The sequence below is a fragment of the Echinops telfairi genome, unplaced genomic scaffold, assembly GCF_000313985.2.
Source record: "Echinops telfairi isolate 266 unplaced genomic scaffold, ASM31398v2 ScPeMD7_7400;HRSCAF=8409, whole genome shotgun sequence".
NCBI classification, from domain to species: domain Eukaryota; kingdom Metazoa; phylum Chordata; class Mammalia; order Afrosoricida; family Tenrecidae; genus Echinops; species Echinops telfairi.
Genome location: NW_022111300.1, coordinates 6,100,949 through 6,124,840, shown reverse-complemented (window position 1 = coordinate 6,124,840; position 23,892 = coordinate 6,100,949). Strand labels below are relative to the sequence as shown.

The window sequence follows — 23,892 nt, the reverse complement described above, 5'->3', positions numbered from 1 at the left end:
TGATTGTACCTAAAGCATAGTGTTTATTTGATGAACATTTAACTGACTTGATTTCTCTCAGAATGGAGTTAAATTATTATTCAAGATCTCCAATCTGGAAAACTGGATGCATCTGTTTTTCTCGTGCCTGAAAGAAACCAATGAGTTTGTGTCCATTTTCATGTCCTTTGGTTTGGAAGGTGGGAACCCCTCTAACTTTTCATTTCAATATCTTCTTAGGGAAAATGGTGATGACAAAAATTAGCTCTGGAAGTGGCGTCCCCTTTAGGTTTTCATGGGAACGTGTGCAATATTTCTATATTGACACATAGGAATAAATTAGAGATATTTGAAACACTAACTTGAAATTGTCCCACTGGGTCTCAACATCGTAGTAGCTGTGGTTTTCTCAACAGTATATATAATTTGACAAAGATGGTAGCACATTGTTCTGCTTTTATTTTGTCAGCTTTAGAAGGCTGTGAAGCTACTCTTTCTTGTGTATTATTTTAAATGGAGGTGCAATCTTGCTCACTGCTCTGGCTCCTTCCTACGAAATTCACAATTCATTTTTTCCTGTTGGAAATGGCTTTCCCACATGATGTTTGGCACTCTGGGGTGAACATACAATAAAATAATCAAGCCTGACCGGGGAAAGAATTTTCATATGGAGATCAGACTAAGACAAGTGCCAGAAAGTGCAATAACATGCACTTGTTCTTTCAACGTAGTAAAGTACGCATCAGCAGATTCTATTTCATGGAGAAAAACCACCAGCAATCTCGCCTAGGCTGCCATTTCTCAATCCTGTTCCTTTTAGCGTGGAGAGGCTGCTTACGTTATTATAATATAAGATCTGACTGACTTGCACTCCCATGATTCAGAATCATGAAATTCCTTATGAGGAATAAGACCTAACATTCTTATTTCACATAAATGCTTTATTGAGATATAATTCTCATACCACCTAATTAATTGAAAGCATACAGCTCAATGTGTTTATTCATAACATTGTGCAATGATTACTATAATCCATTCAAAAACGTTTCCTCATAGCTGAAAGAAACTCATTACCCATTAGCAGTCTTCCAAATGCTTTCCCATATTCCTGAGGCAACCATGAATCTACTTTCTGTTCTCTAGGGTTCATATAAAGAGAACCACGCAGTCTGTCTCTTTATGCAATGTGGCTTCTTTCATTTAGCATGCTTTCAGGCTTCATCCATGCTGTAGCTTGCATCAGAACGTTAACTTTCTATGGCTACATAAGATTCCACTGCACAGGCATACCACAGTTTTCAAATCCACTCATTAGTTAATGAATATTTGGATTGCTTCCACTTTGGGGATAAAATCCCTGTGTATGGGGCCAATAGTTAAGCATTCAACTATTATCTGGAAGATTGGTGATTGTAACCTATCCAGAGGTGCCTCAGAAGACAAGCCTGGCCATCTATTTCTGAAAAAGTCAAAGTCTTAAGAGCCCTATGAAATAGTTCCACGTTGCATCCACGAGGCCACCATGATTCATAATTGACTCAACAGTAACTAAGAACATCAACGTGGACGTCGGTTTTCATTCGTCTTTTGAATATACCTAGGAATGGAACTCCTGAATCACATGTTCAATATTCTGAGAAGCTGCCAGAATGTTCTCACACTTATCTATATAAACCGTTTTTGTGAACAAATTCATTTAATAAACAAGAATACAAAGAAAGGCGACACTGCTGCTTTTCCAAAAACAATTTTCAAACCTTAGTAATATTAGCACTATTTATAAAAAAAAGACTGTATCAATGCATAATATTTTGATTTGAGAAAGGATGATCAGCTGATACCAAGGGCTCAAGTAGAAAGAAAATGTTTTGAGAACGATGAGAGCAACAAATGTACAAATGTGCTTGACACATGGATGTATGTATGGATTGTGATAAGAGTTGTATGAGCCCCCAATAAAATGATTAAAAAAAATGACCAGTTGATCTTAATGTACACTGCAGCATTTTGTCAACTGTTCATTTGTAGTATTGAACACCCTGAAATACTATTAGAGGCATTATTTTCATTCACATTTATCCATCTGACTTCTCCATAATCAGCCTGATTAATGATTTTGCCCATTTTCCCTTCAGAATTTAGGATCCCGATACAGATAAACAGATCAGTAAGCTTCTGAAAAAAAAAACCATACTTTTCATTACTGACAGTTTACTTGAGTGGTCAGAACCACCTTAATAGTTACTCGTGATCATTCACACCATTTTATCCTTCATGTTTAAGTCGGTGGCTTTTATGGGCTCCCCCAGCTCATGTAACTGGTAGGAGTGACTTCACATTGGGAATTGTGATGCCTTTAAGTAAGACGGCAAACCAGAAGTTGAATCCCTACCTCTTAAATACTTGACCCTGTCAGAGGAGTCATCGGGGATTAGTTCAGCCTTTCTCCTTGGCTTAGATCTTTGTTGATCAACAAAAATAGTCATTCCAGTAAAATACCTTTTTGATACTTAATTAAAGGCCAACCATGGTTCAGATGAACTCTCCCGGGTGTTGCAATGGCTAATGTGCTTGACTGCTAGCTAAGCTAGAAAGATCTTGAAAGAAAGGCCTGGTAATCTACTTTTAAAAACGAAACAAACAACAAGACTAGCCACTGAAAACCCTCTGGAGAACAGTTCTACTGTGACACACGAGGGGTCACCTCCAGTCAAAATCAGCTTCATGGAAACTATGTTTTTGTTGTTGCTTTTTGTGGTTGAGAGATTATGCAGGATCTGTTGCCACCAGAAGAGAAGCAGTTGTACCTTCCATTTTCTCCTGGAGCAGCGTGAACCTTACTTCTCTGTTTCTCATGGGATAGAGGGGAGGCTAGAGATAGGGGGCACGGGGGTGCAGCAGAGCAGTGTACCGCTTCTGAAAAGTCCCCTAAAACTCTTTCCTGGAGCACTGAGCGAAGGCCGCCCAGTTGGGCCACTAGAACAGAATCGGAGTTCTTAACCCAACCAAGGGAGACGGGTCCACAGTAGAGGCTGTGGTGATTAAGTACTATGCCAACTACTACCAGGAAGAAAGGGTAGGGGTGGAGTCCAACCTGTCAGTGATGACTCCTTGGAGTTGCAGCCTTTTTATGAGAGACATTGGGAACCTCCCCATCCCCCTCCTCCCCCGCCTTGCCCTTTGCCTTCATGCTGTGTCTACCTCATGTGGAGCTCTAACTGTGGGAGCTGGGGGTGCCCTGCCACGCTCCCACAGACCTTGGATCCACACAGCTCTGTACTCACCGGCCTGTGATCTTCCTACTTCCCGCCTCACCTTCTGCATCATCACCTGCTGCTACTGGCGTCTGAAGAGGGCTCTGGTAAACCTCAAACCCATGGACTAGAGTTGGACTGGGCTGGGCTGCCTTCTTGATATAACGTTCCCTCTAAAACATATGCGTGTCAGTGGTTTTGTTTCTCTAGACAACGCAACCTAAACCAGAGGCACTCCGGGAAAAACAGCACACAGCATCCTCCGTGAGCTGACAATCTAGCATATTGTACTTATATGCACCACTATGAGACCGACGTTCTCCTTCAATGCAATTCACCCCTTCACATCCTCTTGACAACCTAACCAAGAGAAGCAATTTCTTGCGTTTGGATCTTGTAACGTTTTCTTCTGTTGTCACTAGGTAGTAAACATAAAGGACAAGTCATCTCTGCTTTTGTTTGTTGTTGTCGGGTGCAATCAAGTCAGTTCCAACTCACAGCAACCCGATGTACAACAGAACCGAACACTGTCCTATCCTGCACCATCTTCATAGCTGTTCCTATTGTTACAGCCACGAGGTCCATCGATTGGGTTGAGGGTCTCACTTCTTTGCTGTCACTCTACCAAGCATGATGTCCTTCTCCTGGGACTAGACCTTCATGACAACATATTCAAAGTAAGCAAACAAAGTCTCACTGTTTTCATTTCTAAGGAGCACTTGGGTTATCCATCTTCCGAGACAGATTTGTTTATTTTTCTGGTGGGTCCTGGGCTCTGCTTTTGACTAAGCATAAATCTACATTTTTCCCCTATAACAAAATATATGAAAAATATAATCATATGAGAATAAAAACTGCAAGCTTCACTTATTTTCATGGTCAGACATTTTTACAGCTCTTTTCAAAAACAGCCAACAATCAAAGCTAACATGTCATTTGTTTTTTAAAAACAGAAACCTGACTTTGGGGAAGAATATACACACAAATAAGTTATCCAAGAAGTTCACTGTGAAATGCCACTCTACCAGACCCTTTGAATGAAAAGCAGTCATTCTGCTGCTTTCAAATACCCCAAGTGCTGGCCACAAAGTTTGTCTTCCTCTAAAGCCTGTCTGTATTCAGTGCCTTTAGGGCTCTCTTGAAAAGATTGCTTTCTGCAGTAATTGTCCTGTTTAACCACTTTGTCATCATCAGGAGATAAACACAATGGCGTTCCCAAAATAAGTCTGAGAGGCTGGGGTTGAGCAGATACAACATGACCCTGTTTGGCAAATGAGGGGTCGCTAAGGGCCCGCTCCTGCAATCTGTGTTGGCAGAACCCCACTGTAGGATAACTAGGTTTGGCAAACCTTATGTAAAAATAAGACCCTTGACTTAAGACACAGTGTAAACGCACCGACTTCCTAAAACCCTCAATGGGTGTGTGGTGAAAAATGCTTTAGCAGAGACTCTGCTATGTAAAACAATATTAACTTGAAATATAACCAGTTTTATGATACTTTCCAAAATATATAGGCAGCCCAACTCCCATTTCCCCTTGCCCAAAACTTCACAATTATTGACTCAAATCCTGTTATTCAGAAGGACCAACTACTTGTGGACTTTGAATAAAATGAGATGTCGGTGGGGCCAATTAGGTTGTCAGTGGCCAGAAATAAGCATAAATTAAGATAATTAAATAAATGAAAATGAACAAAAGGAATTTGTGGGTAGAAGTTTTTTTAAAACTAATTCTGTTTCCATTATACATGTATAAATACCATTCTTAATTAGCTGAAAATAATTTCAAAAATTACTACCTAAACCTCATCAAGACAAACCAATACCAGTGGCATAGTGTAAGAGAATAAAGTCTACTCTTTCTCCTGCAAAGTTACTTTTATTGAAGGAATTTTGTGCAGGCACTATATTTATATACAATTTAAGAAATCAGTAGACAAATATAACCAACCAGGTCATCGTTTTTTTGTTGTTGTTTTGTTTTGTTTTTTGGCTCCAAAGCAATGAAAACCCAAATCCACTGCCATCTAGTGCATTCCAACCCCTCGTAGCCCCATACAGGGTTTCCAAGATTATCCATCTTTCTGGGAGCAGACAGCCTGCTCTGGTGGGTTTGAACCACAGACCTGTCAGCTAAGTACCACTAAGACAATGATATTTAGGGGGAATAAAGGAGGAAGCAATGCCTACTTGAATTTCTTAATTTCATTGAAACCATGAAAAACAAGAATATAGATCTTGATGTTGCAAATAAAAGTGGGATTCTTAAAATGTAGAATACACACTTAAAACACACACACAATTATTTGGGGAGGGTAGATTGTTATAGTAGACTTATTTCTATGGTACACATTTCTATACCTACCTTGTTATAGCAAGTGTGTATTATTTCACAAATCAGGGGGAAAATAATGCTAGTTAAAAAGAGGATTTTGAACCAACAGGTGCTGGGAGCAGGTAGAGAAAGGGGAGCTACTGCTTAAGGAGTACTGAGTTTGGGGTGATAAAAGCTTTTGGAAATACTGTTTGCAGTTGCATACCATGGTGAATGCAATTAATTTCACTGAAGTGTACCCTAAAAACGATTAACATGACACTTGTTTTTGTTTGATATGTATAGTTACCACAATAAAATTAAAAAACAGTAACTCAGGTGAGGGATTTTCTTTAGGTTGAGGGAAACAGTCCTCACTACTGTGGCTTATCCAAACATCTCAAGGTCCAGCAGGAGACCTGTCTCTTGGTGTGGCCACGCTGGAAATGTCTTACAAACTACAGCCACCATGTGGCTTCCCTCAGCAAGCTCGCTCCCAGAATCCCACACTGACTTGCTTTCCTGGATACAGGACAAACCACTGCACGGCCAGGTGTGCTACTCAGCACCCTTCTGAGACAACCAGCTGCCTAAGAAGTGTGCAAAGAGCTGACAGTTGTCAGCTGCCACCCCTTGGGAAGCTGTCAGTTTCTGCTGAGGCCACACTGTCCCCAGCCTGCCTAGCCAATGATTGAGTATGGTGCGGATGCTGTATCCTGGCCATTTCTGCCCAACTTGGGATACCTCTAACAGTCATTCTCTGCTCAGGGCTCCCCACCAGCCTGAGGGGGACTTTTTCTGGGCCGCCAAGCAGTCCGCGGCTCATCCTGCTCTGTTTTCCACCCTTCCCTTCTCCCTTCACAGATGTCAGTCCCACATCACAGCCTGAAGGTTCTCTCCCCCTGGTTATTCTGCCCCTCCGCCCCACTGCCTGGCATGGGTGCTCACACACTTCTATTTGTGTCGTGGCTTATGCTTCTTGGAGCACTCACACGAATGCAGCCGTCTTGGGCTCCAAACTACATTCTGGTGGGAAAATGGGACGCTGCGCTGGCCTGGGGACTACCTATGGCAGACCGATACCACTGCCAGTACATCCCAACTCAGATGATTGATCCGACAAAGGATTTCTGAGGCTTTGTATTCATCCTTCTCCTCTCTCTCCCTCTCTCTTTCAATCATTTTATTAGGGGCTCTTACAGCTCTAGTCACCAAACATCCATCCATTATGTCCAGCACATTTGTACATATGTTGCCATCATCATTTTCAAAACATTTTCTTTCTACTTGAGCCCTTGGTATCAGTTCCTCATCCCGGCCCACCCCACTTCTCTCTCGCTCTCTCTCCTGCCCTCCCTCTTGCCCACCCTTGACAACCACTAATAAGCTGTGGTCTCTGTACCCTGCCTACCCTGGATCATTCCTATAAGTGGGACCTTTCTATAGCCCACTCTCTTGACGTCCAGAGCACCATTGTACTGGTCCTCTTTCCACCTTTAAAATCACCTCTTTTCAGCCCACTTCACTGGTTTCTAGTCCACCATGCACTTCTTTAAAGTGGGTATTCCCCAGAGCTCTGTCCTGGGTCCCCCTCCTCCTCTTCTGCATGTTGCTGGTTGTCTTATCATTTTCCTTCCTGGATGGTAAGCATCTCTAATTTGATGTCAGTGTAACCATGGTAGGTTGATAAGGCTCTCAAAGATACTGAATCCTAATCTCTGAAGGTTGTAAATGTTCCTTATTGGGAAAAGGATCTTTGCTGTAGTGGTGATGTTAAGGCTCATGAGATGGAGAGGTCCTAAATGCAAACACAAATACCCTTATAAGAGAGATGCAGAGAGAGATTTGACAAACTCACGGAGAAGAAGGTGCCGGTGACCATGGAGACAGACCCTGGATGAGAGAGCTATAGGCCAGAGAATGCTGGTAGCCACCAGACACTGGAAGATGCAAGAAGAGATTCTCCACTTCTGCTCCTAGAGGGATCGCATCCCTGTTGACACAGTGACTTTGGCCTAGTGAAACTGGTTTTGAACTTCTGGCCTTCCAACTCTGAAATAATCCCGGTACATCTCTGCTGTTCCAAGCCCCAGGTTTATGGCTGTTATAGAAGCCACGGGAAAACGAACATGGTAACTGGAACTCAACATTTCCCAAAAAGCAATTCCCCTTCTTTCCAAAGAGGGTAAGAACCAAAAACCCTGGTGCTCTTGCAGTACTCCACTGGTGAGATGGAAGCACCCCCACCACTGAGTGACCTCAACTCCTTCCCTCAGAGGTCCACCCTCAATCCTGCCTGTTGGACCTTGTAAACACAGTGCCTTGATTGCTGCTCTCTGCCTTTCTAGCTAAAGCCCTCCACAGGCAGACTGTTGCAGCAGACTCTTGACGGGTCTCGAGCGCTAGACCTGCCCCCTCCCATTTTCCCAACTCCTGAGCTCCTGGGGGCCATGAACTATGTTTCATTCACATTGGGGTCCCCGGATGCCTATCATGTAGAAGACACTCAGTTTATCTTGAACATTTGAACTCTTTCAAGAAATTGCACAATATCAAAACCACGCTGTTTGGGCCTTCAGTGGGATTTGGAGATGAACTCCTTTATTGAAACAAATGTCTTCACAGTATTTTTCAGGATGAGATTTTACCAATAAACACCTCATTTTGGTAGAGTACTTAAGTACTTATGTAACACCATAAGTCATATACCATTTGTTAAAGTGACAGCTATATGGCAGAGACATGACATCGCCTTGCCCTGTAAAATATTGCTCGCTTACAAAACAGTGTGCCTATTATTAGGCACCTCATTACATACTGCCTTACATTCCTTTCTATTTTTTAATAAATCTTGTCTCACACCTAGACTGTACATTGCATGAGAGAGTAACGTCCCATATTTTTAAATGCCTCTCCCAAGTACAAGGTGGATGGACACAGTGATTGCATCCATGGGTTCAAACATAAGAACGGTTAGTTGTGAGGATGGGGCAGCACCAGGTAGCGTTTCATTCTGTTGTATGTGGGATTGCTATGAGTTAGCGGCAACTGGACAGCACCTAAGCAGTGCAATCTATTATTCAGTGGGTTTGACGGAGGAAAATGAGGGAAATTCTCCATGATATGGACTGACAAATTAGCAGAATAAATAAATGAGAGCTTATGAACGATCATGAAGAGGCCCCAGGACCAGGCACTGTTTCGCTCAGTTATACACACACTCTCCCTAAGTCAGAGCTGACTCAAAGGCAGCTAACAACAGTGTTTAATGGAATGGATATTAGTAAATACAGTCAGCTACCTTTGGGTTAATAAACTTCATTGATATCAAAAATTAATCCCATACAATGTGGTAGGAAAACAAAACTTGGCTTCAAATCTCACTTTATTAACTTGGAACTCTGGGCAATTTAGACAACCACTGGAAGCCCAAGTTTCCTTATCAATAAAATGGGATACTTCAGCACCTGTCTGATAAAGCTATACAAGACCCACTGCCATGATTCCAATTCCAACCCATGGGGACTTTATGTAGTTTCTGAAACGACTAATCTTTATGGAAGCAGAGTTTTATCTTTCTCCTGTGGAGTAGCTGGTCAGTTTGAACCACTCACTCAAAGTCAGCAGCCCAAGGTCTAACCCACAATGCCACCAGGGCTCTTTTATAAAAAGGCTATACCCAAACCCCAAAACCCACTGCCATGAGTCGATTCTGACTCATAGCAGCCCTGTATGTATATCTTTGCAGGAGCAGACTGCCTATCTTTCTCCTACTCAGCAGCTGATGGGTTTGAACTGATGACTTTGCAGTCCAATGCTTACCTGACGGCACCATAAGGATTGAGATAATGCATGTAAAACAGAGCACAGCATCTGGCATGTGGTAAACTCTCACTAAATGATGGTTTGCTTTCATCACGATTATAATTTTTTTAAAAATCCCACTGAGGCTCTGTGACTAATGCTTCCTGGAACCTCAGCCTCCGCCACAGCAGTGGCAGCCTCCTTCCCATCACCACCATCAAAGAAAATGTCTTAAGAACTTGGAAGACATCCTCTTGTAATTTTGTGCTACCAGACCTTGGCTCCGGCAGGCTTCTATGGGAATGCAGAACATCAGCTGAGATCATCACTGACAAAACAAAACAAACCTCCCAGTGAAAGCCAGGACCCAGAGACTGGGTCTTCAGAGTTGATCTTGAGGGGTTTCGTTTAAGTGACCACATTCTGCCAATATCCTTTCTTGCCTGTATTTTCCTCCCATTTAACTTCACATCTTGTGCCTAACTCACGGGAATTTGAAGCTAATATTCGACCAGTTGGAAGAATGTAACCAAAGGACACCATCCTCAAAGGCAGCAGCAGGACCCTAGGGTTGTTCTCATTATACACGGCCAAATCCATCTTTGATACACAGAACTTCAGAACAACAAAGTGAGGGCTCTGGGGTTTGGTGGTTTATTTTTCTCCTTCCTTCCCACTAGACCCACTTCCCTTACTCAGAAGGGGCTGTGAATTGAGCCAGCTACACTTCTGAATTGCTGTCACAGGATGTGTCTTTGGCCTTGCTCTGGGGATCAGCAAAGACGGGAACATGCTATGCAATGTGAGGGCAAGACCCAATCCTGGCCAGTTTAGAGATCCCCAGAATTTGGGAATGAAACAAGAATGGCAAGACAAGGGAAGAAAAATGAGAAAGAGGAGGAGAAGAAGGAAAATTGTCCCCCTCTACGTGCTTTGGGGGAAGGAAAGAGACTCACATGTGAGATTTAGGTATGTCTGTACTGAGCTTGGCAGAAGTGAAGAATGATGAGTTGTTGTGCTTCTCAAGCTTTAAATAAGAGGCAGGGTTCAGTCCTTGGTCCCCGTCCTCTCCGTCTACACTCTTTTCTTATGTCATCTCACTTAGTCCCTTGACTTCGTGCTATAGACGCCAACTTCGCTTAGCTCCAGCCTCACATGTAAGCATCTCAAATTTGACATGTTCACTTTCAACTTCCAAGTCTCTTCCTCCCTTAGGCTACTCAGTCAGTGCTATCACTGTTCACCTAGATGCTTAGACCAAGCACCTGAAAGCCATGTGGACTCCCCTTAATGTTCTGTCTTAAGCCAGCAAGACCTCTTAGCTCGGTCTCTAAAATATATATCACATGACCTATCATCATTTCCAGGTCTACTGGTGGGACCAAAGACACCATCACCTTCCATCTGGCCTCCAGGCACAATCTCATACAAGTCTTCCTGTCTTTATACTTGCTCACACACGAGGACCAAAGGCGCTGCAGATGGCAATCCCAGCTTTCCATCCAGAAGACAAGGTCCCTGGGCGGCACAAACTCTGACAGTTTGAACTCACCCGGTGACACCGAGGAAGAATGTCACATCATCTTGCAGATGGTTTTGTGAACCAGACAGAAGCAATGTTAAGAATTGTGGTTTTCCATCCTATGACCACGTGGCAGTTAAATGGAAAATTCTACTGAAGATAAGAACAACATGAAAGGCACCATGATGCTCTACTGCCGTAAACAGGGTACAACCTATTTTACCTGGCACAAGCTGGAAGGGTAGTGAGCACAATGCAGCCAGGGTGTGAAAGCAGGCCGGGCTGGCTCTCGGGTGGCATTACAGGGCACGTGGCGGAAGACTGGTTGATTCAAGAGGGCCTTGTCACACATCATACGGAGCACTTTATTACTTTCCTGAATTCAATGTGGACACGGAACTGAGAAACCCCGTCTGAGCTACACTAATATCCAGCCTCACAGAGGGGGGCATGATGAGGAGCCACTGGTGAAGAGGACGCAGAGTTTCCGTCTGGGCTGATGGCAAAATCTTGGGAGTTGAGAGCGATGAGGTAATGGCTGCACAACATGAGTGTCACTGAGCTGTCCACCGAAAAATGTTCAAATGGCAAAAAATTTTGTTAAATGTGTTTTATCATTCATAATCATTTCTTTTAACGTGGGGCAGGGGGGTGGGGGGATCCAACAGGCACACTGTAGCTTATTTTCAGTCCCAATAAGTACTGCAGAGCTAAAATAATTTGGAGGCTAGGTTGTCTTAAATCTCAGAATCTAAAATATGATTGATTTTCATCTTTCACTCTCTGCTACAGCCTTGATATAAGACCCTTCGTGGTTTGAACGGTGCCAGAAAGAACTGGGGAGTCTGGGCCAATAGAGTGCCGTGAGGAACTTGGGCTCCTAAACCAGGCCCACACAGATGAAACCTTTTACATGAGGAGGGAAAAGCTGCCCAGAACCAGCCTCTGGAGAAACGGGGTTGGCTGGGCTCTCCTTGCAGCGCGGAAACGGCGGAATGACTTCTGAGTTCCCAACGATCTCTTCTCCACACTTCGCTGGGGCCTTCCCACACCTCAGTTCCAAAAGGTCACCACCCCACGTTGGGATGAATGCGCTCGTAGCTTACTGGAAAGCCACTGGCAGCTGAGGTCGGGTTTGGAGAGTAAGCTATATAATCTTCGGGATTCCCAGAGGGCATATTTTCATTTCCAACAAACAGCATTCTGAGTTGTGGACCGAGGGTGGGGTGACTTCTTGGCTGTTCATGATTTTCAGTCTGGAGAGATCACACATGGGGACCAAAGGTTCTGCAGATGGCAATATCAGCATTCTGCCCAGAAAGCAAGGTCCCCCCCCCCGCCCCCCGGGCCTTCCAAGTGGTGGGCTGTGCACATTCACCCAGGGGTGCCATGGAAGAAAGGCCTGGTAGCCTGCTTCCCAAAGATTCAGCCAAGAAAGCCCTCCGGGACAGCTCTACCACCTAACACGTGGGTCACCGAGAGTTGGAATCAGTGCCATGGTAAGCAGTTTTTCTTTCTCATTTGGAACAGAAAGCAAACAGACGACACACGGGCCACACACAGGCCTGTCCGTGTCCAACCCCAATTCTGCAGCCCTCAAGCCTCGTCTTTCCTCGTCTGTGGGATCACCTGAGCCTGCGAACATCTCCAGGTTCTGAAAGAGCTTTGTGCTTTCCCAACCACTCTTTCGTGGGCAGTTTGTTAGGATGGTGGTGTGTTCCCTTGGCAAGAATCGATCCAGCTGAGTAACTGCTCTTTGCCTTAGTCTTAATCAGATTATATTTAACATCACAGTCCACTCGGCAAGGCCCACTGCTTGGCAGACAAGGAGCGACTTAACCTGTAAGGGAACAGGCCTGCCTGGGATGATGGGAGCGAGCTGTGTAAACTTGAGGGGAGCCCGCGAAACCAGCCTCCTTGGCCTGCTGACACAGCTGCGCCTGGGTACTGGGCCACAGGAGCACCGCAGGGTGTTCAGTTACAGTGAAGAAATCATAACAAAGACAGGAAACAGATCAGCACACTCTGGATTTAACACCCTCCCAGGGGGATCTGCTGATTTCTCGGCTGCAGATGTGCTTAAGCCTGCCTGAAGAATGTCTACGTCACACGCTCCGGTTGATGAGGGGCAGTATCTGGGCAAAGCACACAGGCTTGGAACGTGGACAGGAACTGCACTGAGTTCCTCATCTCGGGAATCACATCTGTGAAAGGCTTGGGTGGGCGGTCGGGAAACAGATGCCCACAGAACCTCGTGTGTTTCCTTCCTGCGCAAACGAAGCCACTCGGCTCTTCCATTAAGATCCTGTTCATCCCTCCAACTGCAGCCTCCCGGCTGTTTTCTCCCGTGTGCCCGTCTCGGCGCTCCACACAGCAAGCGCTGTCTAGGGAAGATGATTCCAACCCATTGTGACCCTGTGTCAGGTTCCAGAGACTGTAAATCTTGGCAGGAGCCTCATCTTTCTCCCTTACAGTAGGTGACTGATTTGAACAGCCAACTTTCTGGTGAGCAGTCCCCACCCACAACCCACAGCAGCACCAGGACCTCATAGGACAATCCATATTTGCCCTTCACTGTTATATAAATTTGTCCTCCAATGAATGTACAAATGTGCTTTACATAATTGATGTATGTATGGATTGTGATAAGAGTTGTATGAGCCCCTAATATAATGATTTTTTTAAAAATTTGCCCTCATCATTATACCACAAGCCAAGCCCTAAACCCACAAATCCTTCATCAAGAGTCTCCTTCACTTGCTGCCGGTGGCCCTTTTGAATAAATGAAGAGCTTCTTCTTGCTTAAAAAACAAAACAAAACTCACTGCCATCACATCAATTCCAACTCTTAGTGACCCTAGGTAGGGTTTCTGAGCCTGTACATCTTTACAGGAGCAGACAGCCTCATTTTTCTCCCACAGAGTGGTTAGCGGCTTTGAACTACTGAACTTGTGGTTAATCATCCAATGCTTACCCAATAGCACCATTACCTGAAACAACCCAAACAAAACACCTCATTGCCATCAAGTCAATTACCACTCATAGTGACCCTAGAGGACAGTGACCCTATAGAACTGACCTTACAGGTTCCTGAAGCTTTACATCTTTATAGGAGCAGAGAGCCTCATCTTTCTCCTGCAGGGAAGCTGGTGGGTCCGAATTGCTGCCTTGTGGTTCGCAAGCCAACTCACAAGCCACTACGTCACCAGAGTTACAGTACCAACGGGCTCCATTTTTCTTGCACTTAAACTTCCAAACCAAACATTGCCATCGAGTTGAGTCTAACTCATAATGACCCTAAAGTCCCTGTGGGCTTCCGATAGGAGTCGAAAACCTAATTTTTCTCCCATGGCACGGCTGCCTTTTTCAAACGGTTGACTTTGGCAGTTAACAGCCCAATACATAAGCACGCCACTACAGGGTTGCTATGGGTTGGAATCCACTTGATGGCAGTGAGTCGTGGCTGTTATTTTCCCTAGCATGACATAAGGCTAAGTAAGACTCAAGTGGGCCTGTCCCAACTTACCAACAGTCAACTTAAAGACGCTTAGGTACTGATCTTGTTCATGACCCGGAGAACTGCCTAGAGAACAAAATAACCCCTTCTTTATTCAGCATCTTTAAACAGGGCTGCCAACTGTAACTGACCCCTGGGTCCGTGGCTGTGCAGCACTTCTGATGAAGGTGATGGTATAGCTCACTGGCAGGTATAAGCAGTTTTTCAAAGGCTCCCATAAGGATGCAGATCTGCGGATTTACATTTTTTAATCCTTTTTCAGTCAGTACGTAAATATGGTTAAGGCTGTATATAGCTGTGGTTTGCTAGGGTGCTGTGTTGCCTCTGTGGCAAAGGGACTAGCTGTCGCCTGCCCAAGAGCAGCTCAGGGAAGAGGAAGGCTATAAATGTTAGCTCAGCTTCAAGTTCACACATGGTGGGGGCGGGTGGGTGGGGGGTGGCAGCTCACTGGTAATCTGCTTTTGTCCATGTGCAGTTATGTTACTGATCTATAGTAAACTTTAAGAACTCTTTAGGAGGACCCTGTAAGGACCAAAACAAAATCACTAACTTTCCTAACTTGTCCTTGGGGCTTCTACAGAAGGTGTATTTTTTATTTCTCATGCTAAGAAAATGAGGGGTCCTTTTAGCTGCTACTGATTTGAGGCACATGTTTGAACAGACACAGATTTCTGATCCTTTAGGGCAATTCTCCTTTCCCCATCTGAGCTGGCTCACGTATCCAAAGAACTGCTGGAGGATGGGAGAGGAGACGCTGGCCTCAAAGATCTGGAGTGAGCTTCCCCCAGCCACCCTGCGGTTCCTGATTGCCCGATGGGCTCGTCAACCTTTGCTCTTCTCAGTCTGGGACCTCGGAACCATGACGCGAGAGGCATCTGTTGCACTGTTGGACAGTTCTGCCTCTTAACAAGCCCGTTTTTATTTTGGGTCCCTTCCTTCTAAATTCTGCTCTCTCACCCAAGACTTCCATGCCCCAGGCTTCTCCAATCACTCCACCCAATAGAGTTCTCATTTTATGCCAGTTCGTTCTGTTTTGACTCTGTGGAAAATTTACATTTCCCCCTCAGAGATACTGAACCAGAGTTATAGTTCAACAAGGTCGCTAGGTGATAGAGTTACTTGGGGAAAGACAAGTTCTCAGCAGGGAGTCAAACTGGAATCAATGGGCTGGAAGCCTGTTCCAAAGTGGTGGACACAAGGGAATCACCTAGATTCTGAAAAAGGGGCTGGGCTGATCAGGGACGATGTGGGGCGGGATAATAACTCTCAGGAATGAACAGTGAAATTCGACTCAAGATTTGAAGGGTGTCAACAAAGCTTTCTCTGTCCTGTTGGACTATTTAAAACAGTCATTTGCAGTGTCTACTTTTCAAGGTTAAAAAAAAATCCATTACTATCAAGTCAATTCAGACTCAGTGACTCTGTAGGTCAAAGTAGAAAGGCCCTATAGGGTTTCTGGTGCTATAACTAGTTTGGGAAGAACACTGCCATTTCCTTCCCTCATGGAGCACCTGGTGGGTTTGAACCCACCAGCCTTTCAGTTTGCACAGCCAAGTGCGTAACCACTGCGTTGCCAGGGCTCTTCTCAGAAGGGAAGCAATGCCTATCACAAAGACCTAGCATCACCCAAGTGGTTCGGTGATAGATTTCTCACCTTCCAGGCAGCAAAGCCAGATTCAATTCCCAGCCTGTACAATTCCTAGCCTGTACACCTCACGATCAGCCACCACCCAGCTGTCGGTGGAAGCTTATGTGTTCCTATGATGCTAGCAGGTTTCAGCAGAATTTCTACCCTAAAAGAGATCCGGAAGAAAGACCTGGAGATCTTCTGCAATCACACAGTGCAATGCACAATTGACTATGGGAAATGGTGCGGGACTCGGCAACATGTTTCCTCTTAGCCTGGAGAGTCGCTGTGAGGCTGGTGCTCGCTAACAACACTATCACAAAGGTCGACCTGTGAATGCAGAGCACTTGGAGCAAGCACGACGCCTGGCACACATCAGCTGCCTGAATTTATAACCAAAGTATAAGCCAAAGACTGCTTGCCTCCATGGGAGGGCTTGAAGTGGGTGGGTGCCTGGAAAGATGGGAGCGGTGTGCACAACTAGAAAGGAGATAGGAAGGACCCAAAAAACTACTGCAAAACTCTGCCTCTCTCTACCTTAAAACTCTGCTAAACCCAGGTCCAAACCAAGAGATCCCAGAGCAGCCTTCTCTTCACGCCTCGGCCAACAAGCATTCTCTGGGTGCTGGAATTCCTGTCTACTTCTTCCCCGACCTCTCATAAGCTTCCCGGTGGAAGGAATGCTGGGCCAGGATACAATTTCCTGATTCTTAGGTACAAGGGAAGGCAGTATAGGAGGACAAGGGGATCCTCTTGAAGGGAGATCATGCGTTCATAAGGCTGGACCTGGAACCCACCTGGAAATCCAGCAAAACACATGTGCTCAACACACGAATTCATTTATCTGGTGGACTTCTCTTAATTATCCTGTTTTTCAGTAGACCATGATGACCTCTCCATCCTTCTCAGGGGGACTTCCCTGAGGCTCTGTCCATAAAATGGGCAAGGGATGAGTGCTGATTGATTAACCTGCTAGATTCCCCGCTTAGAAAGTGAAGCAAGTGAAGGGACACAAAACAGAAGAGGAAATTAAACTCAGCTGCCCTGGTGTGGTAAAGAGCCCTGGCTTTTCAACGATTACAGCACTCAGCGGCTGACTGAAAGGTGAATACAGTTCCAACCTGCCAATCAGCCCACAGGTGAAAGATGTGGCAGTGTGCATTGATACAGCTTTACGGCCTTAGAAGCCCTGTGAGGGCGGGGAAGTCCTAGAGGGTTGCTACGAGCTAGACTGGATTCAACAGCAAGGGGTTGGGATCATTTGGCAGTGAGCTCAAGTAAAGTTTCACCTCAACAGCAATACTGCCTTGACAAGAGAACCAGCTGAACACACACAGAGTCTCTCTGCTGTCATCCAACAATAAAGCCTTGCCCAGTTATGATCTATTTTTCATTCTTGGGATGGGCCATAGGCGAGATGGACATTCTTCACTGACAACATGCCCTGAGGATTTATGGACTTTTCCTCACCCTTTGTTTCATTCCCACCCCAACTTTTCCATCTTCCCTTGAGTGGAAGCCTCAGCCAAGGGGAGAGATGTTTTCTTCCCACTAGAGTAAAATCCAGGAATCAATCTATCGTAAGGTCTCGCGTCAAGCTAAGTTATACTACCTGGGATGTTGCCAAAATACAGGTCTGTTTTCTGTTTTAAATTATGAACCTGGTGGTAACCTCCTATTTGAGATTAACAACACCAGTGGATAATGTTTTCTTCCTAAGAGACCTCTGCCAAGTCTATTATGACTTCAGCATAATTTTCCTGATGATCTTAATATTGACCCTCAACAAAAAAGGAATGTGACAAGTCTAGGGCCAACTCTATACCTGATGACATGACATTCACAGATTAGTTGAGGGATGATCCAGGGTCTCAGATCTTCCCAATAGTTCCCCACATGCTTCTTTTCTTCTGTTTTTGTTCTGCTACGTTGGCCCATCATTTCCCTGGGATGCACAACAGACAGGGGCGCTGTCTTGAAGCACATGTCAGTGGCAGGGTTAGTGAAGAAGTCGTACCCAATTATCAGAGAGCTTTGCTTTGATGTCTTTCTGGTTATATTGCTATGTTTTAAGGCTTCGTCATATTTTCCTTGTTAAGTAATTACGTAACTCTGAATGTTGTTTGGGTATAAAATAGCCTTGTTCCTTAAGAATAAGTCAGCTTACTGAAGCCCGATGAGTCACTGGATTGGAGAAGACCAGAGAAGGCATGGTAAATTGCAGGCAGGCAGGGGCGCTATAGGGCAGCATCATTGGTCTCCACTGTAAAAAGTAATGAATGAGCAGGAAGGTCAGAAAGTGAGCCACTGAGCGGATGTTGTCTGCTCAAAAAAAAAGAAGAAACACAAAAACCAAGCCCAGTACCATCAAGTCCATTCCAAGCCACGAGATCCGACAGGGCAGAACAGAACTGCTCTCTAGGGTTTCCTTCACAAGAGCAGAAAGCCCCGTCTTTCTCCCACAGAATAGCGGATGGGTTCAAAATGCTTGTCTCACAGGTAGCAGCTCAATGTATCAGCAACGACCCCCACAGGCTCCTTTCCAAAAAACAAGGAAGATGTAAACAAAGGAACTATTAAACACAATTAATAATGTACAAACAACAGAAGATACATTTAGATAACTGAGACCTGCTAAGACTTATGCTCTTCAAAAGACTTTAACAAAAGAGTAAGAAGTTAACCTATTGACTTGGGGAAAATCGTTGGCAATGACTTCTCCAACAAGGGTTTAAGCTCAAAAACATATAGAAAATGCGAACTCAACAACAAAGAGACAACCCAATCAGAATGTGGACAAAGACATGAACAGACACTGCACCAAAGAGTGCATTTTGACGGCCAGCAAATGCATGAAGAAAGGTTCATGATCAGTAACTACTGGGGAGACGCAAATCAAAACTATAATGAAATACCAGTGTAAAGTGTGTATGTAAAAGTGGTAATGATAAAGGCAGAAACAGAAAAAAAATGCTGGCAGGGTTGTGGGCAGATTGGAACTCATACACTACTGGGTATGACTGTTAAAATGGTACGAACCACTATGGAAAGCTATATGGTGCTTCCCCAAAAAGCTAGCAATAGAAATATCTTATGATCCATCAATCCAATTCCTATATATTCGAGGCATATAAAAACATGCAACATTATATCAACGAATAAGAAGATTAAAACAAATGGTGGCCCATTCATACAATGGAATATCTATAAAGAATATAAAGAATAATAAGAAGTCCATAAAACATAATATAGATAGATCTGAATGAATCATAACAAGTCACATCCCATTATTGTATAGCCCCAGTAGTATAGAAACTTAGGAATAGTCTCTTTGTTTCTCTGCATGGCACCATGGTGGACAGCAAGAACAAGCACCTTACAAACGGTGGCAAAAAGAAGTGGTTGATCCATTTTCTAAGAAAGACTGGTAGGATATGAAAGCACCAGCTATGTTCAATATAAGAAATATTGGAAAAGCACTAGTCACCAGGACTCAAGAAACCAATATTGTATTGATGGCCTCAAGGGTTGAGTCTCTGAAGTAAGTCTTGTTGATCTGCAGAATGATGAAGTTGTATTTAGAAAATTCGAACTAATTATGGAGGAAGTCCAGGGAAAAAACTGCCTGACCAACTTCCATGACATGGATCTTACGCGGGACAAGATGTGCTCCATGGTCCAGAAATGGCAGACCATGATAGAGGCTTGTGTTGATGTCAAGACTACCAATGGCTACCTGCTTCATCTAGTCCAGCGGTTCTCAACTGGTAGGTCACGACCCCTTTGGGAGGTCGAACGACCCTTTCACAGTGGTTTCCCGGTTCATAATAGAAGCAAAATTTTAGTTATGAAGTAGTAATAAAAATAATTCTATGGATGGGGGGGGGGGGTCACCACAACATGAGGAACTGTATTAAAGGGTTGCAGCATTAGGAAGGTTGAGAACCACTGATCTAGTCTGTGTTGGTTTTGCTAAAAAATGCAACAATCGGATTCAGAAGACCTCTTATTCTTGGCACCAACAGGTCCGCCAAATCCAAAAGAAAATTGTGGAAATCATGACCCAAGAGGTGCAGACAATGGACTTGAAAAAAGTGGTTAATAAATTGATTCCAGACAGCTTTGGGAAAGACATAGAAAAGATTTGCCAATCTATGTAACCTCTCCACGATGTGTTCATCAGAAAAGTGAAAACGCTGAAGAAGTCCAAGTTTGAATTGGGAAAACTCATGGAGCTTCCTGGTGAAAGTAGAAGTTCTGGAAAAGCTACTGGAGATGAGACAGGTGCTAAAGTGGGACAAGCTGATGGCTAGCAGCCACCGGTTCAAGAATCTGTTTAAAATTCAGACTTTTAAGGTTGACAAATAAAAGATCTTATTTGTGAAAAACAAAACAAACAAACAAAAAACTTAGGAATAGATGGACGCATTTTAAAAAGTGATTTGATAGTTACCGAGATGGGGAGGGAGGATCACATTTCAGGTTGCAGACTCTTCTTATTTGTGATGATAGGAAAGACAGCACCAATTAAGGGTGAAGTCCACAAAAGCTGACAAAAGTAAATGGAGACACTAAGAAGTACACAAGTGTCCAAGAAAGAGGACAGCAAAGTCATGTGCCTCAAGAAGTCCCTCTTAACACAAAGCACAGAGGAAACAAATGGCTTGGATCTAGATGACAAGTTTGGAACCCTAAGCATCAAAGGCAAGGCTGCTCCTCTCAGCCACTAATGCTGGCAGCCTGCAAACCAGAGGCAACCACTACTATACCCAGCTATGTGTGCCAGGGACCAAAAGACTAATAGTACCTCCTACTCCACCCACCCTTCTGAACCTGGTACCTGTTGATTGGTAGCAACTCCTGCCTAAAGTTGCACTAAAGAGGCATGCCCACCTAGTAGGACCCTATGGACTGGCAACATTCCCCCGCTCACTCTCTCCATCACCACTCTATAACTGGTGGCTTCTTCTTACTCCAACAACCCTGCAAAGCCCTGCCTACCCAGGACCATCAGTGAGAGTTTCCATACCACTCACCTATTGGCTGACGAAAGAATAAATAGGAACAGAGAAAGAAGCAGAGGTGATGTCATGGTTCAGGGGTCACACAGGACAATGAATGTACATCCACAAGCAGGGACACACAACAACAGGTCTCCAGGACATCCACAGTCACCCTGCACCTTCATACCCTCTGGCACACAAACCCAGCCCCAGGGGTGCACACAAAGGACTTAGCATCTTGGAAAACCTATACAAGGTCGCTATGAGTCACAATGGACTCAATGGCAGTGGGATTGGTTTATTTAGAATTTAGCCAGTTTACTGAGAGGATAGCGTGCCATGATCTCTCACTGAAGTCTTCTCTACTCACAACGGACTGGCCAGCTCTTTTGAAAGCAGTTCTATTGGGGCCTTTTCCTTCAAAGTGTGAGAGCATGCTGGGAAGAGGGTGGCAGTTCTGTGGATGCACAAATTTAAAGCATTCACTTATTCCTGCACCCTGACAATTCCTCACTTACTACGTCCTTCTCCATAGTCTTTCCATCTGAATAGTCCCCAAATGAGCTTCTAACCTCAGAGCTAGATTTCAGCATCAGCTCTTCCAGAATGCGATGTACCTAACCATTGTCAGTTGGCCGAGTTTAATACTCCATTGATGATTTTCTTTTACAATGCTTGTTTTAGGCTTGGTTTGCTGTTTAGTTTGCCTCCAAGTTAAAAAAAAAAGTTTCCATACTTCAGGTCATACTACATTGTCACACCTATAAAGCAATGATTGCTGAGTAAAAATCCCTTGTTATGTATGCCTTATTATAAACTGTTGCATTTAAGACCGCTAGCAATTACCAATGACACAAAAAGATCTACAGTTACTAAAACCAATTAATAAACTAAACACGCATGCACGCACGCACACACGCATGTGCGCAGTCAGTTGCCTCCTGGTCGGAATGCGCTTAAAGGCGGCGGCATCTGTCCTAACCATCAAGTGAGCTGGATTCCTCCTGGGAGTGCTGAGGGCAGAAGGAGCTGAGGCTCCCCTTCACCTGGCTGACCTCTGAGTCCTACGGGCAGCGGCTATCAGTTACACAGTAAGAGCGAGTGACATCTTGGAGTCACAGATGAGTGTGTCTTGTCTTTCTTATCTCTCCTTCCTCCCCTCATTTCATTCCTGTTGTCACAAATCCTTTATCACCTAATTCAGGAATGACAACTCTTCCCCTGCGCTAACTCTACTTCCTCTCCTTTTTGCATAATAGTAGATAGCAACAACATTAAAAAAGTCAATTGCCATCAGCTTTGCCTCCAACGCATGGAGACCGTATGCACTGGACCTTATGCTTGGCCTCTCGGTTGTTTAACATCTGGGGCCGCTGCTCTGTCTGTCAACTGTCAATCCTTCTCACTGAGCACCTCTTCCTTTTTGCTGGGCCTCTACGTTACCAAGTATGACATGCTTTTCTAGCAACAGGTCTTTCCTGGCAATGTGTCCAAAGTAAGCCAGTCAAAGTCTCACTCTCCTTGTTCATCCAAACCAAAGCCAAGCTCACTGCCATCGAGTCAATGCTGACTCAGACCGAGACTGAAACTGTTTATGGGAGTAGAAAGCCCAGTCTTGCCCCTGAGGGGCTGCTTGTGGTTTTAAACCACCGACCATGCAGATCGCAGCCCAACAAGTAACCACTACACCATTGGGGCTCCTATCCTCAGTGCTACATAGACTGGTCTTTTACAACACTTTCAGAAGCCAGTTATTTTGCTGTTGCTGCTTTTGTCATTGAATCATGATTAAAATATTTTGCCTAGTTTTACTACTTTTTAACATAAGCTCTCTCCACATGAGCTCTAGGCGGAAAGGTTTCTGGGCCATCTCCCTCTCTGTGGGGACTACTTACCTATCTCCACGTACATGCTGAGCCTCTGCCTGGGTGTATCCAGAGCCATTCCCTTGACTCATTTGGACTCCGCTCACCACCACAAATCTCATCTGGTGTACTGACTTGCATTATATGCTATCATTTCATGAGTCATCCCTGTCCTCTTAACCTGGTTGTAATATCTGAGATCAAGGACCATCACTTACTTGTCCTCTGAATCCTCCAATCTGCTGTAGTTAGATGCTTTCCAGTCAGTTCTGACTCACAGCAACTCCAAGTACGAGACAAAACACTGCCACAATCTAGTTCTCGTTAAAAATAATTGCCGTCAAATTTACTTGACTTTCTGCAACCCCGTGTGTCAGAGTAGAACTGTGCTCCACGGGGTTTTCAATGGCTGATTTTTCAGAAGTTGGTCACCAGGCCTTTCTTCCTAGGCACCAGTGTTAGGCAGGGTTCTCCAGAGAAACAAAATCAAGACACTTATGATTATGTATATATATGAGGATAGGTCTATACAGCAATAAGGAATATAACAGCTAACTAGTCCACACAGCCGTACAGAGGGTTCAGTGCAAACCACGTCCTTGGAACAGTTACTGTAATATAATGGAAGTCCTTCAACGCCTGTGGGCTACCAGGTACAAGGTCAAGGAAGCAGACAGCATAGTCTTCCCTTGGGCAAGGCAAGCAGAGTCTGCCCACTGGCAGCCAACAGCAGGGTAGGTCACCAACAGTCAGTAGCTCAGGAACTTAGCAAAGCAGGCCTGGGTGGGATATGGAACTCAAGCAATGCAAGGTGACAGGATTCACCAGCCTCAAGTTCAAGCGATATACACACCAGCATTGTGATGAAGCAGGTCTCAAAGGGGCCTCAGGCTCTAACTAAATGATCCATAGACTAGCTTGGCCCACAAGTAGTGTAGCTCACAGTTTGGGGCAGAGAACTAGCCAAAGCAGCACCATACTCTGGCCACCAGAGAGCAGGAGAAGGG

At 44.6% G+C, this 23,892-nt stretch overlaps 1 protein-coding gene and 1 pseudogene across 1 annotated transcript in view; one reads left to right on the top strand and one right to left on the bottom strand.

Annotated features, from left to right (window-relative positions):
- The window catches only part of COLEC12 (collectin subfamily member 12), a 218,097-nt gene that overhangs the window by 133,144 nt on the left and 61,061 nt on the right, over positions 1–23,892 (bottom strand). The gene's annotated exons all lie outside the window — the stretch shown is intronic.
- Positions 19,369–20,357, top strand: LOC105978649 (annotated as a pseudogene).